Here is a 15212-nt window from a genome sequence, read left to right on the forward strand (position 1 = left end):
AATATACAGCAATTTTTTTAAATTATGAAGGAAGGATGAGTAAGATGAAATGCTTATAATATGATGTAATAAAAATCAGAATGTAAAACTTCATCCACAATATAACTGCAATTCTGAAAATGTATGCATGTCTGTGAGTACTTACGTGGTGCTTGAAAACATATGGAAAAACTGAAAGGAAAAAACGCAAACATCCTAAAATTGTCTACCTGGGTGGTATGATTTTATTTTCTTTATACTTTTGCTTTCATTTACAGAGACCTTCATTTTCTATGATAAAAATTATATTTGTTATAATATAATATAATTTGTATAATTATATTATGTAGAGTTTTCTGACTCTCAAAAACTTTCCTTATTTATATCGTTCCCAAGCAAATTTGCAGACACGTGTAATGCTCTCAGATTAAAGCTTTTGGTAAAAATTATTTTGGAAAGTGTCAGCGGTGATCCAGATCCCAAGTCATTTAAAGAGAAGAGTTTTACTTATTCTTTCCAGTCTTGCTTAAAGTGGCAACATATTTTGATGTTAATATTCTTTCGTACAACAAAGATGTGTGTGCCTACTCTGTGTCAGGTTTTGTACCCTGGCAATAGAGCAGGGAACAAAACAAATCTCTATCCCTATGGAGGACATCTACATTGATCTCTTAATTATCATCTCAGAATAGAATATGTATCATCTACTCATCATAGCCATGACTATGTCATCATTTTTTCACCTTGTACTTGTCCTTTCACATACTTCCCTGGAGTTGCCGTGGTTCTTTCTCAGCATTCCTGCTGGCAGGCCTGGTTGGGTTAAGGTGGGGACTGTCTGGGTATCAGGAAAGGGAAAGAAAAAGGAACTAACAAATTTCAAATAATTTGCTATCTCATGTAATCCTTATAATCTAATAGGATAGGTCATTTTAACTGCCTATGGTAGATGAGGATACACAGGTTTAGTGAAACTAAGCATCATTTCAAGTGTCATGTGACGTGTAAGTGGCAGAGATAGGATTCTAACCCATGTCTAATTGACTTCTAAGCTTGTGTTTCTCAGTGGGTTGTGATGCTGCATTCTGGTCAGACACAGAGTGAAGTAGGGCACAGAATTGAGGAGCTCAGGCAAACTCTCCCATCCAAAATCTCTCTTTGAGTCACCTACTCAGTTACTAAATTGCAAGCAATGAGTTAGTTCATCGATTTTCATTTTTAACGTTTCTTCGCATTGTCTAGAAGAATAAATACCTTCCTTGGAGATAATCGTCCTTGTGGAAATTGATTTTAATGAAAAAAAAAAGAAGAAGAAGGGAAGGAAGGAAGGAAAGGAAAGAAAGAAGGAAGGAAGGAGGGAAGGAGGGAATGGGGTGGGGGAGAGAGAGAGAGAAAGAGAAGTGGGAAAACAGGGATAGAATTTTGTGAAGAAGAAAGAGGACAAATTTGAGACAAGAAGTTCTGCCTGAGGAGCCTGAGGGGGTCTCCAGGGAACCCTGCGTCTAGGCCGGGAGGAAGAGGGATAAGAGACTCATAGGGTTCGGAAAGGGGCCATCTCCGGGACTCTCTTCGCCTCCCATTTTGCCTTAGGGTCCTGCCTCCAAAGCCAGTCACTCTCTCAACTCTGATTTTCATCTCTAATCAATTTTTATTGAGGTATAAATTGATTGAGACCCAATAATATTCATCCATATTCATGTCCAGTTGGATGAGTTTTGACAGTATATATATATATACCTATGTAAACAACTCCCCAGTGAAAGCACTTCCATCAGGCCAAAATTCACTCCTGCCATTGGCGGTCCATTTTCAACCCCCTGGATACTCACTGATCTAATTTCTATCACTCCAGATTAATCTCGTCAGGCCCGTCCACGGCGACTACGCCATCTCACTGCCATAACTTGGCCAAGCTTCCTAGCTGCTCTCTTGTTTTCTCAGGAAAAGCCCAGTCATCAAAATCAGTGGCACCTTTTCTGGAATTGAGGCCAGGTAGGATCCACAAGCAGCCACAGAACCTGTTATCCCTGTTATCCCAGGTGAGGATTTCTTGGAGGCTGAGCCTGGCTCTGGAGCCCTAGCTTCTGGAAATGTGGCTGAACTGGTGAAAGAGGGCTCCCCTTGCTTTCTAGGAACGATCCTCACAGTTGCCCAGATAAAAACTCTCACGTGTTTGAAATTCTGTTGCATGCTGAGCGCTGAGGTCGTTTACCTGCCTTGCAAGAACTTCAGTGAGGAGATTTGCAAGTTTTTGTTCTCGTGCTATTTTAGCCTTCAGAAAGTTGTTCTAGTCAATGATTCACTGTTTTGGAGCATTATTCACAGCACTAGAGGCTTTACTATATTTGTAATTATTATAGAAGAAACATCTTCTATTCAAAATAAAAGCGATGTGTGCTTTTGTGAGATAATTAATAGGCAGATGTGAGCCTTTACCCACTGAGCCATAATAATAGAGATATCAGGTATTCTTCCCATAAGGCCTTCTATTTTAAAATCCTTATGATTCATATACCTGTCTTCTCTAATATTTTCCTTATAAGAAGTATACACCTCCACATATATTGAGACAAAGAAGGGGAAAATTGTTCAGAATTCACCAGATTGTACTCATTCTATCCGGCATCCAAACTTACTACTCCTAGTACGGAAGAGAAACACAAAGTAAAGAGTAAAAAACAAAACCCCTGTAGCTTTTTTCTTCGTTTATTCTATTATAAATGCTGATAACGTAAAATGTGACCAGCTCCAGGAAGTAGTTCTTCCTCATACCATTTTTCTATCTACAAAAATAGCAGTAGTTCCTTTTTACTAATCTATAAAGCTGTAATTATTTATATTTCTTTTCCTTTCTTTTCTTTTTTCCAACCTATGAAAGATAGATAGATGATAGACAGATAGATAGATAGATAGAATATGAGAGATAGATATGAGTCATCTTGTTAGAGATGACTAGAGGATTTTTTTTTTTTTTTTTTTTTTGCGGTACGCGGGCCTCTCACTGTTGTGGCCTCTCCCGTTGCGGGGCACAGGCTCCGGACGCACAGGCCCAGCGGCCATGGCTCACGGGCTTAGTTGCTCCGCGGCATGTGGGATCTTCCCGGACCAGGGCACGAACCCGTGTCTCCTGCATCGGCAGGCGGACTCCCAACCACTGCGCCACCAGGGAAGCCCTAGAGGATTTTTTTAGAGAAGATGTATTAGTTTGCTAGGGGTGCCACAATGAACTACTACAGACTGGGTGGGTTAAACAACAGAAATTTATTTTCTCATAGTTCTAGGGGCTAGTCCAATATCAAGGTGTTGGCAGGTTTGGTTTCTCCTGAGGCCTCTCTCCTTGGCTTACAGATGACCGCCTTCTCACTGTGTCCTCACATAGCTTTCCTCTGTGCACCCACATCCCTGATGCCTCTTGGTGTGGCCTAATATCCCCTTTGTATAATGACAAAAGTCAGATTGGATTAGGGCCCAGCCTAACAGCCTTATTTTAATTTGATTTCCTCTTTAAAAGCCCTGTCTCCATACACATTCTGGGGTACTAGGGATCAGGGCTTCAACATATGAATTTGAGGGGACACAATTCAGGCTATAACAGAAGGTATAATACTTACGTTAGAGAAGACAAGAATTTTCAGGGATAGTAGTAATAGAAAGAAATGGATTACAGATAATTTTCTCAGGGACAGTTCAGAGGATTGAATGATTCATTTGATGTGGAAGGCGATATATAGGAAGAATGAGAAAGTTCAAGTTTTCTACATTTACCAGCTGGATATATAACAATAGACTTGTATAGAAAGAAATGCAGTTTGGGGGGTAAATTAGGATAATCACATATTAATCCATTCAACAAATATCTAGCATGCTTTTACTACATACCTAGCACTTTTAGACAACGTCCCTAACCTCACTGAGTTTACATTCAACAGTGCTCTAAATATGTAACCTTTGTGGTATCTATTAGATTTTGAAAAGAAAGTGGAGGTGTTGTGTAAGCAGTTGAATGTATAACTCCAGAACTCAGGGGTTGGGTCGGAACTGCAGCTATGAATTTGGAAGTCACAGTATCTATATTATTAAAGTCACGAACCTCAGTGATTTCACCTCAGAAGTAAGAAGGCTGAGAAACAGTCTCTGAATCAGGCAAATGTGCATGGGTTATAAAGAAGAGGAAGGACCAGTAAAGGAGATGGGGAGGGGGGCGGAAATCAACCAGTGAAGTAGGAGAAAAACAAGGAATAACTTCAGTTTTGACTATGTCCAGCCGAGATTGCTTGCAGAATTTTCATATACGCACCTTCAAATTAGCATTACAGAATAATACTTTTAATATGCACCGTTTATATATTCAGATCATAACAGTAACTCTATCTAGCTGCTCTAAATGTAGTTCTAAGAAAAAGACTTTAATGCGTTACCCACACCAATCTATAACCAACAAAAAGCAGCCCAATCCCTCAAGGAGTATGTTCTCTTGTGCAGACGTTACTCTGCCTCCGGCCATCTTGTTTAAAATACTAATTTGCTTAGCATAAACTGTGCAAAGGTAAACCAGAGCCATTGATCCTCATTGGCACCGACTTCACACATCTCGCACAACGCTGACATATTTTCCCACCGACTTTGGCTTGCCCGTCTCAATTTCCCTTGCTCCTCATTGTTCTTACCCTGGGTCTCCAGCCTGCAGTAAGAATGTCTCTTTCTTTTATGTTTAAAGCCTTTAATTACTCCCCCAGATATCCCTTCCCAGTTTGGCAGTGCACACACTTCTGGGAAAGGTTTTCTAGAATTAAACAAACGGATTACATCAGTGATTTCCTGTTCTTTTAAGAATTAGGGCAAAATTCTGTCTTCGTCATGTTAGTGTATGGGAGATGGGGCCAAAGAAGAGGCTGGTGATTATTCTTTGAAGAGAATGTTAAGTGGTCTTTCGTCAGCAGTCACAGCTGATAATAATAATTCTGGGGAAAACAAACATGAAATCTTTTTGGCTTCTACGATAAGACGTTCATTTCCTTTCTTTCAGACGTTGTTCTCGTTTTGCCACGACCGCTTTCATGCTGCTGCTGGAGAGCAGCTTAATGTGTGTCCTGGTCAGTTTTCTCCCCAGTCTCTCCAATGCCTTAAGTCATTTTTCCCATTTAGTGTTTTAAATACGCTCCACCTTTTGATGGATCAAAAAAGTAATCATCTTTTTCAAATCTGTCTGAAATTTTGCTTTTCTCTATACACACACAAATGATTTTCTTAAAAAATACATCACTCTAATTCTGCCTTCCTTTTTACTTCTTTTTAATAACAAGGCTATTATTCATTCTCCAGTTCCTAACGCAGCCAGAACTGGGCGGGGTGGGGGGGGGGAACTACAGACTGTTCTATTCTAAATGAGGGGTACATTATAAATTACATACAGACAGAGTCAACATGAACTTGATCAGACAGATGAGGGAGAAAAGCCAAAAAGCTGGTTAATTTCTCTTCTCTCTCATTTTTTGCTCAAGGCCTTGTAACTCTCCTCTCTCTTTTGTCTCTCAAGCTTCTCACCTCAGCTTGGGCACAGAGCAAAGACAAAGCGCAGCCGTCGCCCGTGGTGCAGACCCTCGTGCACAAGGTACAGGATAATCCCAAGCTCTCATCGGCGTGAGATGGAGCGAGGAAGAAGCCAAGCCCGGGGCAGGTCAGTGAGGTCCTGGGGGTGTGGTGTCAGGGGATGCGGGTATTTGGGAGATCATGTCATCCAGGACGAGCAGACTCTGACATCTCCAGAGCCAAGAATGTGGCACAACTGAGCAAAGCCAAGCAAAAATGAGCGTGACCCACGGCCAATAACATACCTTAGGTAGACAAAGCTGACGCGACTCATCTCCAACCAGATATTGCCATTCAGAACTGTGGGGTCAGCGTTGCCAGAGCTCCCGATTATTAGTATTATTTTTGAGAGAATCAGAAATAACTCTTTTTTTAACGTATGTAAAATAACCTGAGTTTATAAGTCAACTAATTTTTCCTCGACACCATTATACTTGAGGACCACCAAGTTGAAAGCTCTTGTTTTGCAATAAGAATCACTCTTCCAATTGTCCACCAAAGTCACATGGTGATTAGTAGGCAGAACCCAGACAGTATATAAATGCCAATCTTAAATATTCTCCAGCTGTTATGGGGGTGAGTTTCCCAATTTATCAAATTTTGAAAGAGAAAATACGGGTACCAAAGGTAATAAATAAGTTCTTTAAGAAAGAGATAATAAAAAGAAGAATATTAACATCCTCTCCCCATATACCATTTTGACATGCTTTTAGGTTTCTTTCATTCCGCATGTTTTTAGAAAAAAAAAAATTGAGAGAGAGAGAGAAAGACTCCTGGAGAGAGAATCTGTTTTGAAGGCTTGTCACATGCCAAACAACCCCCTTAGGACTTTAGGTGTATTCTATTTTTTTAATCTTATTTTTTAAATTAGAGAGTAAATTAGGTAAATGGTAAGTGAAGTGAGACCCCCCAAAAGCATAATTAATGTAAAGCTTTCTTCACGTAAAAATAAAAAAATCAAATAGCTGAGAAAAGTGTGTATGAATTGAGCTCCTCAAGCATTTCGCCAGGCAAGTATTGGGATCTGGGCCTACTCTAAATTTGCACAAGATTATCTAAAAATTACCTCTGTAAAGTCAGGGCGAGAGTCCTGATAACTGACCTTCAGCCTCTGAAAGGCATGAGACATACGGGATTGATATAGTTTTAATGCACATTTGAATGTCACTCTGCTAGGAGCAGGGCCAGAGACTGAATGCGTACATTTTACTAAAGGCTAAAATTGCTATGTCAGTGTGAGCACAGAGAGGGGAAAGTGGATGATCTTACCCACCCAGAACCAGCCCATCTAACTGACTCCCCCTCTCCTTCACCCATCCAGCGCATACTTCTTATATCTAGCTCAGTTCTAAGCATAGAGGGATTTGGCAACGTACAAGACACAGGCGACCCCTGCCCTCATGGAGTTTATATTCCAACAAGAGGATACAGACAGCAAACAAGGAAAAAACCAAACTCATTAATGATGTCATTTCAGATAATGCTAAATACCGAGAAGAATTTTTAAAGGCAGAGTACTTTAACAGACAGTGAGGAACGTAATAATGGAGGGGAACAAGTTTTAGAAATTTATATCAGAATGAGTATAATGCAGAGGTAGAGATATGAGAAAAGAGTGAGAAAGAATTGCACGTACGAAGGCCATGGGGTCAGAATGTCCTTGCAAAATTCAGGGGACAGGAAGGGGCTCTGTGGGGCTGGAGGATACTGAACAAGGGTCAGAAAGGTCACGGGAGGCAAGTTTTCCATCACGGAGACTTTTATTTTGTTTTAAATAGCACAGAAAGTCACTGGAGTGTTGTAAGTAGGGAAATGACCTGTCCCTTTGGGGAGACTGAAAGGCTTCCAGAGCCTCCATAGAACAGGAAACCATCACTTCTCTGCCACCTGGAACAAAAGAGAAACTCCAGAAGAAAGAGGCGTTTCTAAGCTTTACGTATATGTAACACAGAGGCCAAGGGAAGAGTCTCTGACTTTGGCAGCTTTGTGTCAAGGAGATTTGGCTGACTGAGTCAGCGCCACCCAGAGCTGGAAGAAGACCCCCAAACCCTGCTTGTAAAATACCATGCACAGCTCACTCTCAGCAGCCAACCTGCTTCATCACAACAGGAACTTAAAGACCACTAACACTCGGGCTTCCCTGGTGGCGCAGTGGTTGAGAGTCCGCCTGCCGATGCAGGGGACATGGGTTCGTGCCCCGGTCCGGGAAGATCCCACATGCCGCGGAGCGGCTGGGCCCGTGAGCCATGGCCGCTGAGCCTGTGCGTCCGGAGCCTGTGCTCCGCAACGGGAGAGTCCACAACACTGAGAGGCCCGCGTACCACAAGAAAAAAAAATTAAAAGTAAAGACCACTAACACAGCCACTGCTGACCCAAACAGACAGCCTTCTGCAAAGACAGCGAGTCCCACCGTGGGAGACCCTTGGGACCACACAGCCCTGATGTGCCTGTTCATCTTATCTGTTCACCTTTAGTTGGCTTTTTTAAAAAAATATATAACCTCTTTAGTGTTCGCATACATTGCTAGCGGGAGTGTAAATTGTTATAAAGTGCCTGGCCGTAAGCAACAGAATGATAAAAATGTGCCTTCATTTTGACCCAGCAATTTTACTTCTAGGAATTTATCTTCAGGAAATGATCAGAGATGCTGTGATGAGATCAAGAATATAAACGTCCAACAATAGCACGTGGGTTATGTCTGTTAGAGCACTTTTACAGCCATTCAATATCATGTTCTGGGAAAATACTTCAAGACAGAAAAAAGTTCTGTGACATAACTTTAAGTAAAAACAGAGGCTACAAAGTACTATGTAGGACACAAGCCTGATTTTTAAAGTATGTACGTTTATATGTACATATTTTATTTACATTGCCTATTTTAGCATTTTAAAGTGTTAGCAGTAGTTCTCTTTCAGCCGTGAGCTAGACTGTCAATTTGTGTTTCTTACTGATTCTCTCTTCTATGAAGTTTTTATAATGAACATAGTTTAGTTTTGTAATTTAAAACAACTCTATCAAAATGTACTAAAACCTTCCTTGAAAGCTTTGTGTCCAAAATGCTTACTTGTGGCATCCTTAGGGCTAGCCTAGGATCACATGTACAAGGATCTCACATGCAAATGTTTCCATGGTCCCTATAACTAAGGTAGAGTAAGAGAACGAAAATGGGCTGTTAATCATCACTATTTTGTAATTACAAATATTCTGTATACATTCATATTATTTTTTAATTTTTTGGACCGAAGTTTTAAAAGTTTTGTCCATTTGGTAGTGACATTCTCCTCTTCCTACTAGAATGTATGTTCCACCAAAGCAGAAGTCTAGAACAAAAGTCTATTTTGTTCATGTTTTATCCTCAATGCCTGCACAGTGCCTGGCAAATAAAGTAGGTAAGTATTTGCTGAATACATTAACGGAGAATAAATGAATCCAAGCGCTAATAATTGCAACTCAGAGAGAAACATGGCACATTGGTCTGTGTTCAGTAAAAAATGAAAATACAGTGTTTAGGAGGACTGAATTAAACTTTTTGCAAGGGTATACGATCCTACAGACTGGAAAATTCCTTTTTGCTCCAGCAGTATTTTAGGAGCTACTAATTTCTCATATGAATGGCTTTCAACAGTGGTTTCTTTTCCACAGCAAGCAAGAAGATTAAGGCCTATGGAAAAAAAATGATATTCACAGACTAGTATTGCTGCCAATTTATCCATGAAGGCATAGAATGAAAGGTTGAGGAGCTCTCACAGAGGAGAAAGAAAAGTAAAATAAATGAGATTATGCAAATTGAAAACAGTCTATAATTATTTCTTCTATGCTATTCAAATTCAAAGATTATAAATGCAGGGCACAGGCCACAAAGCCCCAAGGTATGTTATACAATCCAAATAAGTATCAAGGATCCTGAAAATGGTCACATCTCTTGATGCAGTGATTCCACTCCAAAGATACAAACTAAGGACAAGTAATAAACTCAGACAAAGATTTCTGAACAAACATGGCTGAACCGCAGACATGAAGAAGAAATTCCATTTTATACATGAATCACAGGCAGATAGAGCTGAAAGGGACCTTAGCTATATTGAAGTTCTCTAGAGAAACATAATCAAAAGGGTGTGTGTGTGTGTGTGTGTGTGTGTGTGTGTGTGTGTGTGTGTGTGAATGAGAGAGAGAGGGAGAGAGAGAGAGAGAGAGAGAAATTTATTTGAGGGAACTGGTTCATGTAATTGTGGAGGCTGGCAAGTCCAAAATCTGCAGGGTAGGCTGGAAGGTTGGAGACTCGGGGAAGTTTGGATGCTGCAGCTTGAGTCCAAAAGCACTCTATAGGCAGAATTCCCCCTTCCTCAGGGGAGGTCAGTCTTTTTCTGTTAAGGCTTTCAGCTGGTAGGATGAGACCTGCTCACATTATGGTGTGCGTTATCTACTCAAAGTCTACTGATTTAAATGATAATCTCATCTAAACAATACCCTCAAAGCAACACCCCAGTGTATTTGACTAGATGTCTGGGTTCTCTGCCTATAGCCACGTTGACACATAAAATTGTCCATCATATTGGCCCATGCTCACGTTTGGAAGGACCCTCCGAGACGTGAACTTCCCAAGCTCGTTGACAAATCGACCCAAATTGAAACCTCTCCTTAGTGTTGATATCTGTCTTTTCCTGAAGTCTGCAAAATGTGCTTGAGAGTCGTATCTCGAGCTAGAAGATATCAGACAATACCTTTTATTTTTTTATTTTAATTTTAAGTATAGCATGCCTTGTTCTAAAAGTATATAGCTCATCTTTCCCGGGGTATTGCAGATCTCATTCACTTGAGATCCCAGAAGCTCTTAGCATCATGCTTTCCATAAAACAGGCATCCAATACCTGCTTGCTCAATTAAACTGAGCCTCATTCTAAAGGACCTCAGTCAGAAAGTTGTCATGTCATATCACCTAACTTCTCTGATTTTCATTTTCCCTTTCTGTAAATGACAGGATGTACTATTAATCTCTAATTTCATATAAACTGTAGCTACAGTAAGTATGTCAGAGCTCAGAAGAGAAAAATGGCAAGGGATGCTCTTCATGAAGGATGTGAGGTTTGAAGGAAGTGTCAGATGCATATAGTCAGAGACAAATGTGGGATATTGCAATGAAAGAAAATAGTGCATGAAATGAAAGAGGTAGAAGTGTACCAGGTGTACTTGACAGACAGTGGCTTGTATAGAACATTGTTGAGAGAAGCTATGGGAGATGTGGCTAGAGAAGCACGTGATGAACTTCAAGACAATATAAATAGCTTGCACTTTACTGTGATTGGGTGTCATTGATAGTTTTTGAATTAGAGAGGAACTTGATTAAAGTGGTGTTTTGTGGAGGGGGAAAAAACTTACTCTGGCCGTACTAATTTGTCCTCTTTAAATTAAACAATTTGATCATTTTCTTATGTCTCCCGTTCTCTTAACTCTTTTTGTAGTCACAGGCTAATCCAATTCCTTGTATAAATTATGCAATATTAAGCTGCAAATCCATGAACTACCAAAAAATAATTTAGAAGTAATTTTGTCATAAAAATTATTTCAATGCAGTTGTCACAACTAATACCTGTTATTACATTTATACACTATTACTTGTCAGAGAAAAAAATTAAACAGGAAAACGTGGGCTGCAGAGAACCCCATTAAAATGAACTATAAATCCAGGGTGGAGGGAAGTTTTCAAAATTAAGAAAAAAGAGACACAGGCTGTACCCAGATGTCACAGTAAGTCTTCCAGGGAGGAAAGAATTGGTAGCTTGCAACTTAAACAGTAAAGAATTGACTGTTTCAATGTATCTGATTGTATGGCTGGTATTTGGAAAAGACAGCATTGTGAGGATACCAGGAGTTGCCTTGGCGGCTGAGCCCTGTCTCTGTTACTTCCTAGCTTGCTGACTGAGCAAATATTCTCTTCTACAGTTTCTTCATCCATAGAAATAATACGCCTAGCACATTACCCCACACATGATAGGCCTCCTTCAGGACACAGTTCTCCCTCCCACCACCTTCTCTACTCTGGCCACAATCGTCTTTAGTTGTAAAGTTGTAGACAACTCCACCAGCCTCACAGTGCTGCTGAGAAGAGGGAGGGAACTAAACCACGCTAAGTAGTGCCCACAAGGCTCTCACTGTAGCAGAACTTTTCACGCATCATATGATCAAAGTTATTAGACAAAATTATTCCTGTTTCAATCTACAGTTTTACCCATTAAAAGAACATAGCCTACATTTTCATGTCTGGTTAGAATCAGATGTATCTACATTTTTCTTCACATGTTTCTAAAATGAGCAGAACACCATGATTAAATGGTTTCTCACAGAGTTCTTATACATGAAAGAGCTCAGAAAACAATTCATCTTAGTAAGTAAAATATACTAACGCTAATGTATGTTTATTGAGTGTTTCCTATCTACCAGGGACTCTTCAAAGTGACTTAATATATTCATACATTTAATGCTCACAACAAGTTGGTAAAGAATCCGTACCTTCATTATTGCCATTTTATGGGTAGGAAAAATGACAATTTATGAAACATGCTTGAGGTCACCTTGCTTGTTGGTAGCAGAGCTGGGATTAAGAGACATATAATCCCATGCACATGTTGGGACATGGAACAGAAAACAAGTAATATCCAAAATTGTGGTCTACAGTCTTCTTTTTCAAAACATTGAAAGTAAATGAAGATCTAGATTTTTGTGTCTAAAATGTCTATAATTTCAAAAGAACAAATTCTCTATCATGCGGTGAGAAAAACAAAAAAAATCTAGCGTATCATTCTTAACAGAACTGGTTGGTTTTGTTTTTAACTGTTATTTAAAGAATACTTTAAAAGAGGATCTCTGTAATATAGACATAAATAATCCATAGAAAAATTTCCTAGATTGCTGATTATAGCACTTTGGCCCTATGTTAAAGCTGTAAGCATCTCTGGTATGTAAATAGAGATCAGTTTTAGGGTTCTTAGCTATCCTTTATCCTTATTATGTTTTAAACAGACTTATTGCAATTTAATTCATATACCATAAAATAAAGCACCTGTTTCAAGTGTGCAATTCATTGGCTTTTAAAATACATTTCCAGAGTTATAAACTATCACCAGGAGGGGTACAAGGTTGAACCTGTAAGGGACACCATTCTCTAAAAAAGGACAAGAGCAGAAACCACAAAGCAATCTGGAAATGTACTTGGAGACACTGGAGTTAAAGGAAAGTGATCTACTTAAACATTATGAACACTAAAGTATTAATTCATAATTCTCTCCTTAACATGGAGTGGGAATATATTTGCATTCCATAACTAACAGGAAGAAATATGTTTTGCTGATCTACAGAGACTTAAACTAAGACGTCTCATCTAGAGTGTATTATCAATTTCCTCTGTAAAGCTTTGTAATGACATCTATTTGCTATGACCATTCCTTTGAATGTTACTAATAATCTTCTCGTTGCCAAATTCATATAGTCTTTTATTTGATGAGTGGAAAAGGTAACTTAATGAGAAATGTGAGACAAACGTCTGTCAATTGAGAAGACTGTTGAGTTTCAAAGCGTACAAATTAAAGGATCTATTCATAGACATTAAATTCTAGATTTTCACAGTTTGAAGGAACTTGAAGCTAACAACCTCTTTTTTTTACAGATGAGGCTGCTTGGAGAGACTAAAGATCCGAACCCACTCCGGTGAGCCACCGACTACCTAATTTCATATTCAAACTTGACCTGTATGAATATGATATTGAATGACCCTGTATTATTCAAGGGTTTCAGGTATCATATAGGCGTCTCATCCCTTCTATAGTATCATAAGCTTTTCAGGACAGGGATTTGTTTTTCCCGATTCCTCAGCATCCAGCAGTGTTTGGCTAAAAAGCATTTTTTAACTATCATATTTTAGCTACCTATAAAAGGTAAGCCTGGTTTCTTTGGAACTAAAGCTTCTATATCCAAAAATCTTACTGTTGTTTGTCTTCAGATTTTTCAGCTTTTTTTCCTCTATTATTCCACCATTTGATACCTATTGTTTTTCCTGATTCCTCAGCATCCAGCAGTGTTTGGCTAAAAAGCATTTTTTAACTATCACATTTTAGCTACCTATAAAAGTTAAGCCTGTGGTTTCTTTGGAACTAAAGCTTCTATATCCAAAAATCTTACTGCTGTTTGTCTTCAGATTTTTCAGCTATTTTTTCCTCTATTATTCCACCATTTGATACCTATTTATTCCTCCTCTTTGTTTCAATGATAAGATAAAGAACTCTAAAATGAATTAAAATTTTAAAATACAGTCTAGATTACACAGGAAAAAATGATTATCTTTGGAAGAACTAATTCTCAAACAAATTTTTTAGTCAAAGAAAAACAAAAAGTAATCAAAGAATTAAATCCAATTTAACAAGTACTAGTTGGAACTTTCTTATGCTTAATGCACTGAAGATACAACAGATATATAAGACACAGATCCTACCTTCGAGAAACTCTTATCCTCTAGAAAAAAATAAGTATTGTATGACAAGTTGATCAGTTAATTGTATTTTAAAGCAAAATAATACATAGTAAATATTATTAAGCACTAAAATATTTTATTTAACATCTTTAATCCTTACAACAATCCTACGAGGTAAACACTATTATACTTTCATTTTACAAATGAGAAAACTGAGGCACAGAGAGGTTAAATGTCCTCCCCAAGTTATGGCAGAGCTGATATTTGAACCAGGCAGTGTCCATTCAGAACCTGCATTCTTATGCTGTATTGTACTACCTCTCAGCTGAATGCAACTTCTCAATTAACTTCATTTCTTTTTACAAATATATCACCCAAATCAGAAATTAAGATTTACTGGTTATTTTACATCAGGGAGATAAATCTTTTCTCACACAGAATCAGTCTGAAGATTGTAAATGCCTTTACAAATATATGACATTATTAAAACATTATTTTCATGTTTTACATTTTGATGAAAATGTGTATTTAGAAGCATAAGCGTCTGCTATGGCACACAGGACATTTCTGAAAAGCTTCCAGTATGATACATTGAACATCTAAAGTTACAGAGCTTATGGGAAGAAAATAGAATTAATCCAGATAACTAAAACCCTATGCCACTTTATGGCCAGGGTGCTACCAACAGCAACAAACTACAGCAACAGTCACAAATCCTACCTTAAAACAATGGACCACAGTTTTTTTAATGTTAAAATTATTATAAATAAATACTATAGTAACTATAGGACTTTATCCTAAAATACAAGAGAAGGTAGACTAATGGAAGGGAGTCAAAGAAAGTCTGCTGAATTACGGAGACAAGCAAACTGCCATCAGAAGTTGTCAGGCTTTGCAAAGATCTAGACTGATGTTTGGATCGTTATCTTGTCACTGTCTCTTCTACATGTGATCAGCCTCAAGAAAATGGTGTGAATGAACACCATTCCCGCATTCTTCCATGGCTTGCTGGATTCAGCTTCCTCAGTATACCTTGCGTTCCGCTGACGCTGGAGCACAAAACGTTAGGATACTGGGGGGAAATCACATAAGAACTTTCTGGTCTTTCCGATTATATTGACCTCATCTCTTTCTATACCAATCCCATGTGAACTTATTCACATTATAGAACAGGTGTTGTAGC

This window comes from Kogia breviceps, chromosome 5, assembly GCF_026419965.1.
Source record: "Kogia breviceps isolate mKogBre1 chromosome 5, mKogBre1 haplotype 1, whole genome shotgun sequence".
Lineage (NCBI taxonomy): Eukaryota > Metazoa > Chordata > Mammalia > Artiodactyla > Physeteridae > Kogia > Kogia breviceps.